This window comes from Pelmatolapia mariae, linkage group LG5, assembly GCF_036321145.2.
Source record: "Pelmatolapia mariae isolate MD_Pm_ZW linkage group LG5, Pm_UMD_F_2, whole genome shotgun sequence".
NCBI lineage: Eukaryota > Metazoa > Chordata > Actinopteri > Cichliformes > Cichlidae > Pelmatolapia > Pelmatolapia mariae.
In genome coordinates this window covers 30,807,564-30,823,382 of record NC_086231.1, presented here as the reverse complement: position 1 = coordinate 30,823,382, position 15,819 = coordinate 30,807,564, and the positions used below count along the sequence as shown (strand labels likewise).

Below are 15,819 nucleotides of genomic sequence, written 5' to 3'. Positions count from 1 at the left end.
AGCGGATAAACAACAGTAGCACGTTTAAGCTGTTGTTAGAATTTATTTAATATTAGTTTCTACACCAGGATCCTTTTCTATGTAGCTGACAGCTGGTAACTGTGCAGGGGCGGATCTAGCAAAGTTTTGCCAGGGGGGCAGGTAGGGCATTAACAGGGAAAGGGGGGCACAAAAACATACTTTTCTTTCAAATTGTCATGTCTAGCTTTTAATAAATAATTATCTGAATCTTACAACCAAATTTTTTTCTGATGTAAAATGTATCGAAATCCATTACTGTATATAGTAACTATTAAGTCAAATTTATAATCTAGTAAGCTATAGTACTTTTTCCTTTGGGAAGATACCATCTGTGCAGTCTGCAATTCTGTTGAAGAAAGATGGTGAATATGTTCAATTATTGTAGAAAAATTATTGATTGCTGGGAGTTGGCAACCCTATTAGTTAGGTTGCTTAATATTTCCACTAAGTACTCTTTAAAATACCAGAATAGGGAGGATGGTGTAGGTTTAAGTTTATTAGATTGATCAGTATTGCTGAACTATGAAATATTTGGGGTTCAGTGTATTTTTTACATACAGATATAACAGAATAGCTTTAGTTTTGTTTTTTAAACTTGAGTATGAACTTATACAAAATGCAGCAAGACATTAAAAAAAAGGTTTTATTGATTATAAAATACGCTATACTGGATATTGGATTTATATCAGTATCGGCAGATATCCAAATTTATGATATCGGTATCGGACGTAAAAAAGTGGTATCGTGCCATCTCTAGTACTAAGCTGAGAAGTAGTCTGAAATTCTGATACATATAATTAGAAAAAAAAGCATACATATAGGCAGGTTACAGTATGGTCTTTCTTTAAATGTATTTTTTCCCATTTTAAATGGAAGCTCGAGTTTGTTTTCTCGGGCTTGTGTCCTCACGTTCATTTTTCTCCTGCTATAACAGCTGTTATTCCAGCTGCTGTTCTATGTACTAATCCATCAATGAATCCAACTACGGCCACAATGTATTTTTTTCAAAGATATGAAATGCTAAAGGATGAGGACATTAAAACACTGTTTACATTGTTTAAGTGTAGACAGGCCAAAAAAGACTATTGGAAACAAACATGTAGACACCCACATTCCCTGCCCAAGTCGATCTTATCAGTCACTCAACATCCTACGTTTTGTCATAATTAAGGAAACGACGATCTTCTTTCCATTTACAAAAACATGCTGATGCACAGTGTACATGGATAGTCATGTGATGTACATTCATGTGTCATAGTTTGAGGTTTTTGTTTAGTTCCTACTTTATTTTGGAATCTGTGATTTTATTGAATGTTGGTTAGTTTGCTTCCATCTTTTAGCTTTATTCATACTGTTATACCATATACTGTTGGAAAATTGTCTTTCAGTGTTCCACATCAAACTTCTCTAAGTTTTTGTTTCCATTTTCTTGCTCAGGTATGAGGTTTTGCATTTTCCTTAGTTTCCTTATGTTCGTAGTTGAGTTTTTGGACTGTTTTGCTTTGCTTGCCCCTTTGCTACACTGACTGACCTCCTTCTTGGTGTAAATGTTTCAGACTTCACTCTATAGGCGTGTTGTGTTTGGGTTGATCTCCTTATTGCAGTATGGAACAAGATTTCAGAAAAACAGCTAAAATAAATCTCCCTGAAAATGTTTTGTTAAACATGTCTTGGAACAGCAGACTTCTGATAAAACTTTAAGGACTTTAAGGACACATTTTATACATATTTTCACCAGTCATAATGATCCCAGAAAGTGAATATGGCCACTGTGTAACAATACTTAAGCTTAACTGGTTTAAAAAAGAGAAACGCCATTAGTCATGTTTTGCTTCTCCATTGTGGTTTAGTTTGTTCCTTACATCTGCGTGTGTTTGTCACTTTTAAATACAGAACCAACTATCTGTCATAGCTAAACCTTTAAAAAAGGTGACTTCTAATTGCATATATGCATAAACGTGCCCTAGCAGATTATTATTTATCTTATTGTAATTGCACACCTGTGTTTCCTAAATTGATTGAACATATATTTAGTGCCTCCGTGGAAATTTGACTAAACAATAATGAGCTGATGCATCACAAATATAAATAAATGGATTGTGTCTACAGCAAAATTAGTCCTACAGAGTTGTTTGTGAAATTAAGATCTCAAAGTCTCCAAAAACCTTTTGCCTTTTGATTTTGTATAACCACAAGCCATTTCTCTACAATCGGCATTTAAGAAAAAGATTTACATGCATGTGCAGCGCAGAAAAACAGCTGATGTGTTGCCAGTTGTTGACATAATAAAGCACCAATTTAGTGAATGACAAATAAGCTTCAGTTGAGTTCAGTTTCCTTCGGGATTAATAAAGTATTTTTGATTCTGATTCTGATGTAGAAAAAGGGCACATGAAACTTTAGCATTAAGGGAAACCCAAGAGGGGCATCGACCCAAAATAAAAAATCAAACAAAGACAAGAAGCTATATTTACAGAGAATAAAGGAGGCTTCTTACCTTTTTATTTTCATGATAGTGACTCCAGGATTCACCCTTTACCACTGCTTCAGATTGAGCAATTAGATCCTTTCCTTTTTTTTAAAGAGCTCTAAAATGTCAGAAGTGACACAACGCTGTCTCACTCATGAGCTGGCCTAAAGACGAGTGACGGACGTCTCCACTTCCGTGATTTAATTGAACATATTGATTTAGGGAAGGAGAATGAGCAATTTTGGAGTTTTGCAATAGCACTGTTATCAGGCAACATTTTTTCCATTCAGAGCTGTGATGGTGAACAGTTTTGCAACCCCATTCACATCAAGAATGCAGAGGCTGCATAAAATGACAGAATTCAGTAGATCTTCTTATCATTTAATATGAAAGTAGGTAACAGAAAATGTTGGAACAGAAATTTTGCACTGCTCATTTTGAGCAGAACTTTTAAAAAGGGACCTTTTTGATGAGCTGGAAGCAAAGACCAAGAGTAAAATAAAATACAATTTTATTTATTACAGTAGAAATCTAAAAAAAAAATAAGATATAAAACCAGACTAGGTATACTAAAAAGTATAAGTCAGTAACCCTTTTTTATACAGCACCTTTGAGACACAAGTGTAAAATCAATAAGAAAATTAAGGACTTGCTGCTGATTTTTTTGTTTTTGTTTATTTGTTTGTTTGTTTCGGATGGTTTGGTTGGTTTTATAGTCACACACGTGCTGTAAAGTGCTGATTATTTGTTAAGTTCAGTTTGGAATTTGACCTTTAGTTCTGTGATTTGAGTGTCTTGTTGTTGTAAGAGACTCAAAGCAAGTTGAGCATACCCAGGGTATCTTCCTGTTATCTGGAACACTGCCAATCAGGATACGGGGTCATAGGAAGCCGGTCGGCAGCTTGTTGAGTTCACACAGGCTTTTCTGATCTGGGTATGAGTACACTCACATTAAAGGTGAGAAACTGGCAACATGTGACAAATTACACTGATTATTTATTACTGAATGGCTGACTTTACAAATGTTATAATATTAGGAAAAGGTTACACACATAATAGAATGCAAGCAACACAGCTGCTGCAGATGTGTGACAGGAAAAGTACTGTACACTAGTTTAGTGTTAAACATGCTGAGAAACTGCTGAAGAATGATTTGTTAATGAGGAGGCGATACATAAGAAGTGCTCATCAGTGCACAGGCGTTTTAGGAGCAAAATAAAAATTTAAGTGAAGATCATTATGTCTGTCCTTTACTGTATTTTATATTGATATATACATTGTTTTCATATTTGCTTGCTTATTGATCACTAGCCTTTAAGCAGTGTGTGTTTCTCTGCACTGTGTTATGTAGCAGGATAGCTTATGTAGGTCTTCCTACCATGCTGTGTGCAGCACTTGTGCCGAAGGCAAATTGACCATGTTACGTTATGCTATCGCTTCATAAAAACCTCCTGTATCGTTACACACAGCTTTTCAGTTCTGTGGTGATGGCAGCTCTGAACCACCAAACGAACCGTGATATTTTCTCCACGGGGGTCAGTGTCCTCATTTCCTTCATTATCAATAGAAAGTCTTGTCTCTAGCTTGACATCATGTTGTGTGCTCCAACAGTGAACTAAAACTAATGAAAACCAAAGGTAGAAAAAGTGTTGTGTTCTTAGAAATCTAATTAATTAGAAGTATGTCTTTTGGTGCTTTATTACAAGTAAGAAGTCTAATGACTCTCACTCACATGTGTTAAATGATAGATGCATATGGAACACAATGATATGGCAAGAGGCTATCCTTAGTCTTCCTGTGGAAGCCCAAATTTTCCGAGGTTGTAAACGCTGCAGCGCAGCCGCTGAGAAACAGGAAGCATGAGTTGTGATTCAGCCATTTCCATGTTGTAACTTGGATCTAAAATTGGTGCTTTCCTTCCCTGACTGTTTCATCACCTTCTTGCACTTGGATGATCTGACTGTTGAGTACCTTCACAGAAGATTTTACAACCCAGTATTTGTCTTAATCTGTGTGAGCACAGCAATTATCCAGTGAGTTTTTGGAGGCCTGGTATCCTGTGGAGAAAATAACTTGAAATGATTTATGGTTTAGTTTTTGGGATCAATTGTCAGAAGAAGAAAAAAACACATTTGGCGCAAAAAAAACCTGCTGTTTTGCCCTTTAGCACATTAAGTTACAGTAATGCTAGCCACAGACTGTAAATATGGTTTGTCAGATGTGTTTTGCTTCTTGCCCCGCCACCCCCCATGTCTCTCTGCTTTATAACTGAGTTAAGCATGCAAATGAATTTTACTTGTTGGTGTGTGAGGATGCAACTTGTTACAAGCTCAGTTGTGTGCACACAAAAGGACAATTCAAAGCTACATCTTGTGTTCTTCCCCAATGATAATGGGTTATTCACAGGATCTATTGCAGAATAGCACAGATAATGCTTCCTTTTCCTAGCCCATCAGTGTGTGGTCTCGTAACACACAATGCCACCAGCAAGCACAGACTGCATTGTAAACCTAGTTGCTTTGTGCTGTAATTCCTTAGGTAGCGCAGAAGTGTCTTTTAAATTTCAAGTCGAGTAGAGAAGAATACAGTAAAATGCATCTTCCCACATTCATTTGTCAGACAGACCCTTCTTTGTCGTCTTTATCTTAGTTCCTGTGTTAGGATTCCCTAAAGGTTCGGTCACGTTTCAGCAGCAGTTTATGGGAATGTCATGACTCCAAGTATACTCCAAATATCCAATCATTTCATGCTCGTGTCAAAGTGAAACGGCAAATAAATTAGAGTGTAAGCTGTACTGTTAGTACTAAAGTGGATGTACAGTGTATCTGAAGCATGTAATGAGAGTAGAGCTAGAAATTTGATTGATAAAGGGATTTTCTTCTTCTTTTGGTAAAGTAACAAGATGGTATTGAGAGTTGAAGATGCTAAGATGTTCTTTGGGGGTTACCTGGATGAACCTGGATGGATGAAGATTAGAAATGAGCATGTCACAGGGACAGCTCAGGCTGGACACAAAGTTAGAGTAGCGAGGAACAGATGGTTTGCCCATGTGGCTGTGGTGACCCCCAAAGTGAACAGCCAAAGGAAGAAGAGTGATGTAAATCTTTTATTAAGTTTACCCATAATCACTTACTTTTGAGTTTGTTACCATTGTATCAGTACTCTTACAGGATCACAGTGCAATAGGCTAATTTAACAAATATTTATACCTCGACCAACTACCTAACTGACACCTTTCTTAGTGTTGACTGTAGCTTTTAAGTGTAAGGTAAGACTCGACACTGGGGAAACAAAAGCCCATGATCTTGATGAAGACCAATCAGTGTCTTAGGAACTTCCTGCCAAGAAGGTCGCAGCTGTAGGTGTGTTTTACATGACCGTTTGTCACTGCCTTTGCTTGCAATGACAGGAACAACATCATAAATACATAACAAGCCAAACTGGGTTTCAAAGCACATCACATTTTGGCTGTTTTCCCTCTTTGAAGCTGTTGAACTCCTGTGGTTCATTATTTGTAATGCTGCAATCAGTCTGTGTTGGGGAGTAAAGCAAAAGAAGGTACCAGTATATATTAGCCAAGAACAAATATATATGTTATCTTTTGCCACTTACTAAATACTCAAAAATAGTATGATGAGGAGCAAAAGGGTTAAACAGTTATGGTATTTTTTTAAAAATTGGGATTTCTTTGTTGTAACCAATCCACGAAGCCGTCAGCTGGTCTGCTGACTTGGTGTCTGGGGCCACGGGCAGTTTCTCAGGGCTTTCCATTTACCCAGTGGTTGTTAAGGCCAAGACATTCAGTAACACCCGCTGGTAAATGTTCACGAATGCAGATATATTTTGAAAAACCAATGAAAAGTTAAATTGTTGTCAAGTGATAGCTTCTGCTTTTATAGACTTTGGACGGATTTATGTTGCCATTGTTGGAGGAGCCATCAGACTCAGTGCTTCTTTATATTGTCTAAAGTCTTTGTGTTTCTCTGGTGAGAATCTATAATAAATATAAATTCTTAGGATGTTATTTCTTGATTTTTTTCCCCCCACGTTTTTGTTGCAAATTATTTTACAGTTTCATTGTACTGTAAGCATCAATATAGTTTGATATTTTAAGAAAAAACTAAATACACCACATGACTCCGTAGCTGGTAGAATTACCTTTTGCGTCATGAATTTGAAGTAATCATTTTCTTTTTGACTTTTAAAGTCTCACATTATTGTCGAGGAATAATCCCAAGCATGAACGATATCAGCAATGATCTTGGGGAAGTAAGTGTTGCAGGCCATCAATCTGGGATGAGTTATGAGGTCATTTGAAGTCCATCATTCCACAGTGAGAAAGATTATCCACAAGCGGGCCATTGCTGCCAGTCTTCCCAGGAGTGGACTTCTCAGCAATCACCTGCTTCTCCAATCACCAGAGTATTTTTAAAGCAACTCTTTATCTCCACTCACCTTGATTACGGCAGCTCTTTCCCTTTTGTTGTATTTCTTCATTTCTTTTACAACATGTTGAGAATAATTTAGGAAGGCTGAACCTTTTTAGGCTGTAACACTTCACCATAATTTATATGTTTAAGAACAGTGAGACAGTACATCGATCTCATGTTGCATTAGAAAAAAATGTTCTGCTTTTCGGCATCTTTCAAATAAGCACTGAATTTTAGAACAAATATAAGTTACATTTTGACATGTGATAGCTGAAAAACCTAAAACAAATATGTGGGACCACACTGGTAGGACAAAATGACATACATTTATAAGCATTCAGGTGCCAGTATACAAGCATAGAGCATAATAGCAGTTTTTCATTTTCATTTTTCTTGCATTACCCACTGACATGTTTTCTTTTTACTGTGTGAATGGTTGTTGTGCAAGACCGCTGTTGGTACGTCACATAGCTGACTGCAGTGCACATTATCTTGTAGTCAGGAGATAATGTTAAAGGCTGTGTGAGGTTACTCAACTGGTACAGAAGTACTAGAATAAAGCAGCTCTGTGTCAGTGAGTAGGTCCTGCAAAACAAACAGTTTCAGGTCAACTTTCACTAGAGGGCGACAAAGCCAAAAAAGAAGCCGAACAACTTCACTCCTTTTGACCTGGAATGTTGTTTAGTGTCCAGGTTGCTTTTTCTTAATATTGTATCTGAATACTATGACCTCTTAGGATTTGGGCTAAAAAAGACTCTGTTTTCAATTAGTTGATTAATTGTTTCAAAAGAGAGTAGCAGCAAACAGAGGGAAAAGTGAGAAAATAAACAGAATTGTGTGTTTAGTCATTTAATTACATCAACATGCACCCCCATACCTTCAGAAACGCAGGCTAAGTGAATGTTGATAACAAGCTTCTTTGCATAATGGAACTTTTACCGGCGTTTGTTGATGGCACAGGGAACCGCGTTCACAGATAGCGATTTTTGGAAGTGTTCCCGAGCCCATGCAGTGATTTGCATGACTGGATCATGCCTGTTTTTCATAAAGTGCCACCTGAGAACTCGAAGATCCCAGACATCCAATGTTGATTTTTGGTATTGCACAAAGAGATTTCTCAAGATAAACAGGGAGAGTTGTTGGAATATTATGTACTGCTGCTGATGAGGCATTTTGATTTTGTTTAAGTTTTACATTGAGGAACATTATTCTGAAATTGCTCCACAGTTTGTATTTGCAGTTTTTTCTTTGCAGATTGGTGAATCTTTGCCCATCTTTACTTCTGAGAACCTCTGCCTCTCTAAGATGCTTTTTTTATATCCAGTGATGTTACTGATCTGTTTCCACTTAACCTAATTAACAGTAAAGTTTTCCTCCAGCTGTTTCTTTAAAAATATAAAATATGAGTTTATAAAATTTGCAGATCATTGCATTCTGTTTCAAGTGAGATTTTGCGCACCATGCCAACGTTTTTGGAAGTGAAAGTGTGTGATAGGAACTGATTTGTGTTTTGTGTTGATAAGCTCCTGTCTACATTTAAAGATTGCATTACACATCTAGTCCACATAGTGGCACTGCAACAGCGTGTGAATGCTGCTTCTCTCACTGCAGCTGTTGGATTGAAGTTGAAATTTATTTTAAAAAATCTAGTGTTGCACATTAGATTAGAAAACAATTAGAAAAAGAACACATTTGTACATAGGGCTGAACAACATTATAACACACAGCATGTGATTTTGTCCTGTCAGTGTGAGTGCTCTGTCTTTACTTGGCTTCCTGTTGAGTCAGTATCTCTCCAGCTGCGTCCTAATAATCTCAAAAACCTGCAAAAGGTTTCGATTCTCTGCCAGTGTGATCACATGAGATTTTGTGGCAAGAAGACAAAAAAAAGGGAAATTACCCATCCCATACTGGCTTACCTTTAGTTTTTACTACATGATCATCATCATCATCACCTTTATTTATAAAGCACTTTAAAACAACCACAGCTGACACAAAGTGCTGTACATTGGAACTATAAAATAAAATTACATGAGATATAAATAAAAACCAAATAAAAGAAAAGTAAAATAATTAATTAAATAACTAATTCGATTAAAAGAGAAACTAAGTCTCACTGAGGTTAAAAGGCAAAGAATAAAAGTGGGTTTTAAGACGTGATTTAAAAGTGGACAGTGAAGGTCCACTCATACCGAGGTACCGAATTATGATATCATAATTACCCCAAATATAACTCGAGAAACAGACTCGGGTTCCTTCTCAGCAACTATACAAGATATAAAACATGACTTTCTTGATACAAATACATAGATAGCCTGAAAAACATAAACTAGAAGATATTAAGAAAGGGGTAGAAATACATTAGGACATCTCTACATAAAGTGGCATCCTCATATCTCAGGGTTTTGGTTTTTTTGCACATTTGTCACACTTACATGTTTCAGATCACCAAAGAAATTATAATATTAAACAAAGATAACTTGAGTAAGCGAATATTCAGTGTCTAAGGGATTACTTCATTTGTTAAGGGTAAAACGCTGTCCAAAGCTATTTGACCCTGTGTGAAAAAGTAATTACCTTTCTTTGTTTAATTTAGTAAACAACTGTTAATGTTACATAACAAAATTACTCCAAGAGTGCACCGACAATTCATCCAAGAGTTCACAAAAGAACTAAAACGAACCAAAAAAATACAAACTTGTCTCATATTTGCCGGGGGAAAAAAAAAAAAACATCTTGATGATCCGCTAGACTTTTGGGAAAATATTCTGTGGACTGAGAAGGCAGAAGCTGACCCTCTTTGAAGGTTTGAGCCCTGTTATGTCTATTATAAAAGCAGTATTCCATAAAAAGAACATCATATCAACAGTCAAACACGGTGTTGGTACTGTGATGGACTCACAAGCTAGTATACTCATAGTACTGGTGCCAAGATTGGATAAATGGAAGCGGTGTGACAGCAAGGACAGGAAATCTGTACCACATCAAACAGGAGATCTGTCAGCTGTGGTGACGCCTCGGGAAATAAGGGAGCAACTCAAATTATCTACCTGTGTGTTGTGCATGAAGATTGCTGGAGGCCTAATTTTACCCTAAAGACTCATCTCCCCTTCCCTAAAGAAATAATTACACAGCCTATAAACTGCATAGTTGCCATGAACGTTGAACAGCTAGCAGAAAGGAACGTGGCAGATGTTGGCAAATCATCAATATGGTTTGAGGAATATAATAAAAACAGCCATAATATTTAAAAATGCAAAAAGGTTTGTTTTTCTTTTTGCTTTTTCTTGGCTGGTTTTGATTGTTCTTTACATTTAAACTTCACTGTGTATACACAATGTCTGTGTTCTATGAACTGTTTTTTCCCACAACAACAAACTAAAAAGCCCTTCATTTTTACAGAATATGTGGGGGTTGGGTTTCATTTAGTGAAAACTCACTTAATTAATTCACCCTGACCTGGAAAATACTAAAGACACACTGAAAAGGCCAAGCTGTGAGGAAGAATGATAACTGGTGGCACAGGACCACGGGACAACAGCTGACCTGCTTGAAGGTTTAAAAGAGGGGAACGAGGGGTCAGTGCTCGTTTATTGTTGACTTTACTTATTGTCATCCAGTCTTTGTTCATATCAACCTATTCATGAGCATGTGGAATTTGCTTGGAGAGGATCTTGGAAGTTGGCCGGAGTTAATGTCTGTCAGAACATAAAGGAAGATGACATTAGCAGCCCATCAAGGTCAAGGTTGGTGTTGGGTGAGTTAAGCTTTACTGGAGGGGGTGGGGGCAAAATGCAACAGAAGACCCAGAGGACAGGATGCACACCGACAATGGGCCAATAACTGTGTGACAGTATGTCAGTCAGAGGCCACTCTCAGGAGGGTAGACTTGTCTACGTGCTAACATCTGTTCCACGAGCACAACATAATCCCTTTGTGTTTAAAATTCATGGCTTCCTCCCTGCGCACAAACTAAGGCCCTCTTTAGAGAGTTTTCCCCGTCTTGTCAGTTGTTTAACTTCAGCTTCAAATCAGCTGCTTCGCATTTATTTGGCTTAAACAGATACATTTTCAGTTTTCAGATCTTCAGTTTTCTGTGAAGTAAAAATGAGTTCATGTAATGCAAATAAGGGTTTTCTTATCTTGGTTATTCCATTTTCTTTTTGCATGTATGTGCTTTCCCTCTGTGCTCCATATAGGACATTTTTTTTGTTACTGTTTTTCTTTTTTAAATAACTGGGTAACACAATGGTGCTGTTGTATTACCATAATGAGAGTACAGCTTATTTGAAGTGTCATCAGAACAATAGCGGGCTAATCTCAATGGGAGCCAAGGCCAAGCAGAGATTTGGAGTGCATGTGAGGAGGTTTGGGGGGGTTTGGTGCACACATGGCACTGGGGCGAGCCTAATCACAGGCTCGCAGAAATCCTCACAAATAGGAGGGGGGTTGGGGATGTCCCTGGGGTTACTCATTTAGGTTTGGTGGGCATTTAGCTCCAGTAGCACAGCACGCCTTCGTTTAAACATGAGGACCTTTTTTTGTTCTCTCCTCCGTGCATATACAAGGCTGAGGTAGCCAAGGGAACGTCACCTTATAGCAACACCAACACGTACTTCAGCTGGTTCATAATAAAATGGACAGTTTCATCCCTCCCATTTCCTTTCTCCTGGAGTTTCTGTGGATTACTCAGCTTTCCTATTGTTAAGCCAACCCCATGTAGGCACAACAGTGTGGCACTCCTTTCCTTTCCTGTGATCACTGGAAAGTCTGTAATACACTGGTGTTCTTACAGGCCTGCAATCTAACCTCAACTCCCTGCACAGTATTTCAAATATGATTGATTGATTGATATACCTTTATTAGTCCCACAAGGGGAAATTTCATGTATTGTAAATGTATGTAAATATGTTGTGATGTCAGATGGATAAACATGATGTGATGAATGAGAGTGAACCAAAGCATTAAAGCAGCCTGTCAGAAAAGCAAAACAGTGAGTAAAAACATGCTAAAAGGCTCCAAGGAGAGGAGCTGTGGGAAACTGGGGTTTTGATAGGGTTTCCCTTTGAATTTGGCACTGCAGGTGCTCCATTTGACATGAGCAAATATGAGCAAAATAAAAATGAATGGTTGGTTATATCAGAAGTTGTTGCACCTGGCCGTCCCCAAAATCTACTGAAAACCTGGTGCTATGGAGCTTTTTCAGCTCTCACCGCCAAAGTATTGTTGTTGTTGTCATTGTTTTATTGATTTGTCATGTGATGTTTTGTACAGCAACCTGTTTGGATCGGTTGGACTGGATTGGAGAAGGCATTTAGCTGGTCGTGTGCCATTTTGCATCCCTAATCCTTTTCTAAAACTCACATTCATTTTTCCGTCGTTTAAAAACTGAGCTGTGGGAAATGTATAACACTTTATTCCACTTCGACAAAATAATTCTCTGACTTCTGGTAAAACTCTCATATGATCGCCATAAAAGCTGCTTGCTATTTGTGTGTCTATTGTGCAGTTAACAACAACATAAATATATTGGGGAGGTACAACCGCCAGTGCGAAGGGATTAACTATGCCTAATGGACTAAAATTGACTAAATCTGGTGCAATCGGGAATACATTTAAAATTACAGCGGTCTTACGAACATAAATTGCTGAATCGCTTTTTAAATCGCCATTACTGAAAGTGGTTAATCTTGGGCTTACTCTGATACAGTGTTTTGTTTTTAATTGTCTCTTCCGCTGAGCAATAGCGGATTTGGGCAGCAGAGACCGCCTCTCTATTGGCTCCCAACAGCAGCAGTGGGAAATTCATCTGCCCCATCAGGGCATCAGTGGAAGGTAGCGAAGAGGAGGAGGAAGCCGGCAGGAGGCGGGGAGTGTGAATGGATGGGACTCGCCGTGTGTGTGGAGTGTGGCACAGAAGGTTACTATGCCGAGCAGGCAGCAGCCTCTTCTCCTCCTGGACTTTTCAGCACGACTTCCTCTGAAGCGGCTCTTCATTTTAGCAAGAAGTCTCATTGTGAAGAAGCACCCGCTTTTAATAAGGAGCGCGTTTTTTGTCCTTTCAAACTGACCGGTGTGCGCTCAGACGCTCTGCGGACAGACAATAAGTAGGAGCGATCACATCACAACAAAAGAAATACGGTAAGAATGGTTTCTTTTGCACGGGGACATTTGCACCGTTTTTTTCTGGAATAATCTAATGTAAACACAGTGTGAGGGGACCTGTAACAAGCTTTCTGGCAGCCACACCGTTTGTTTTGTTTGTCTTGGATTGTCGGTATGTGCTTATGTGACACCTGACAAGATGTTTGCTCTTCACCATACTCCAGGCTTGTAAATTAAACACTTCATCAACTCTTTGAAAAACTATATTGTGTGGCAAAAGTTTAAAAATACAAATCTTATGACTGTGACTATGACTGGATCCTATGACTGTACAACCCGCCTGCGTTTCCGTGACTACTACTGACCCAATGTCAGCTGGGTGCTGAACTGTTGACATGTCAACATGAGTGACTTGCCGGTGTGTTTATGACGTTGTCAATGATTAGTGTGTCCCAGTCATTAACAATTGTGGTGCGCCGTCAGGTCAGCATAAAACTGAACTCGTGAACATTTTTTTTTAAATTTAAAAGTCTTAAAGTACTCTGTGGTCAGCCGGTCACTCTCCTGTGTGTGAATATCCTGTTTCCTGGCCAAAACAAACAATGGTTATCCAAGCACGTGATATCCTGTATGGGTCTCATATGAGTGTATTGTGTAAGTGTGTGGATGGTGAAAAAACAAAAATACTTTAAACTGAGCCTCTCTAGATAAGAAAAGAAGTCAAGGCAAGAGTTTCTCTTCTCTTAAAGTGGAATTCATTGTGATGATACAGCTCTGGCATGAGGAAACCCAGTGACAGGAAGTGTGTGAGTGATACAGAACAAAGGCACGGGGCTGCTTTGTATAGGTGACTATATTGAAATTGTGCCTCATGAGTGCAACATGTGCTGCCTGTCTTTCTCTTTTGACTCACATACAGAGGCAAACTGCAAAGGCAGCGCTGCTTTGTGTTGACTTTTAGTCTAGGATGTTCAGCTGCTTTTAATGGGGTCAGCGCTTCTGATTCAATAAAGCTATTAACCGTCGCAGAATATTCCAACGCTTGCCTCGGCACATAGGAGTCATTTGCCCATCAGAGTCCATTAACAGCCTTAACCACAGGGCCGGCTTTGAAAGGGTAAACAGTAATAAACACCGCGTCAAGTCCACCTGTGCAGTGTGACCTAAGCTGCTGAAGTGTTCTCACCTCTCCTCACAGAACCTGCTTTGTGTTAAAAGTTGCTCATCAGCATTTTTTTCTTTCCCACGCATCTAATCATGCATAGGTTGGAATGATAACATTTGTCAGTTAGAATATGTGATACAGTCACCATGCAGGTTCATGCAACCCAGCACTTTCAGCAAGCAGAGATCCTGCCAGACTGGTCTGAGAGATGATGTCTTCCACACTGGGAGATCAAACTTACTATCAAAGAGTGCCATGTGACATGACAATGTAAACAGCAATTCTTATTCTTTATACAGAAGTATAAAATTTGCTTGCTCCTTTAGCAAGCTTGTGAAAACTTTTAAAAGCGGACATCAGGTATTTCAAGGGCACGAGATTCAGACAAAATATCATAAAACTAACTTAAAGTATGTAAAAGCGACATATTTAACAGAGCAGGTGTCATCTTAATCTTAACTTTAGTATCATTTAAGCACCAGCAAAAATCTGCATTAGTGCATTAGTACTGTATTGTCATGACATTTTTTAACACTTCAGAGGTACAGAATGCATTCTTCACTCATTGTAACTAAATGTGTGTAAATCCAATGCTTAGATAGCTTAGATAGTTTTACTGAAATGTTTAGATGCTGCCGGCCATTTACAATTTGTAGCTACTCATAAAGAAGCTACCAATTTGTGGTAGGTAGCATCAGTCTACAGAAACTCTAGCAGAATCTCTAAATGTGTTTATGCTAACTTTGTTTTCTCCCTCTGTTAAAAGCAACAAATCACAGAAGAGTCTCTTGTGTGACTTGTGTTCAGATATTTCTTTTAAATTTAAGGAAGCTTGAACTCGTGGCTTTAAAATGCATTGTTTTTGTGCGTCTCCTCATTTCCTTTAATTGCTACTGCATGAGGGACTTCTGGAGTCTAAATGACTGCATTAACGGGAAATGAGTGAAACTGAATTCTTCATTTGTAAAACGAGAGTTAGCTTTGCAGAAATTCCAAACATAAAATAGATGTTGCCCTTTGATTATCTGACAGTATTCAAGTGTTGGGTCAAAAAGATTTCTCATAACTAAAGCAACAAATGTTTGTTGATTAGACCTCTCGGAGTGCTTGAGGCCTAATTAAAAGGTCAGTCGCTGGAGTGTTTTTCAGTTCTGTGTTTGTGGGTCATCAGTAATCTATATTCACAGTGGAAATCTATTCAGATCACCAGACCCCAGGACATCTGAATGAAGAGGTCATGCGGATGTTTAGTGAAAATATTTAGTCCTAAATGTTTTATCACTAATGTGTCAGTCCTCCAGTGTTTGCAGTAAATGACTCTAGTTCTTTCCATAACATAATCACCGAAAAGTTGTGTCAACAGGAATCTGTTCCTCATTGGTAGTGAAACAGCCAGGCGGTGTGCAGACATCTCTTTTCCTTTCAGAAAGGACATCCTGAGTAAAACAAAGAGTCTGGACCACAGTTTCGCATTCAAAACACAGACACTGGGAAATTTCCCACTTTCATTGCCAGTTTCAAAATTTGCAGTACCAAAAATGCCACATGTGTACAGTGATAGTTTTCGCGTGGTTGCTGAGGGATGCGGTCCTTTAATGCGGTGTGCTCAGACTCTGTTTGTGTGTTTC

At 38.4% G+C, this 15,819-nt stretch overlaps 1 protein-coding gene across 1 annotated transcript in view; it reads left to right on the top strand.

Moving 5' to 3' along the window:
* Nucleotides 1–12,844: 12,844 nt before the first annotated feature.
* Nucleotides 12,845–15,819, top strand: part of frmd4ba (FERM domain containing 4Ba) — a 42,269-nt gene continuing 39,294 nt past the window's right edge. Inside the window, exon 1 of the mRNA XM_063474756.1 lies at nucleotides 12,845–13,062. The gene's annotated coding sequence lies outside the window, so the exon portion shown is untranslated. The remainder of the gene's footprint in view (nucleotides 13,063–15,819) is intronic.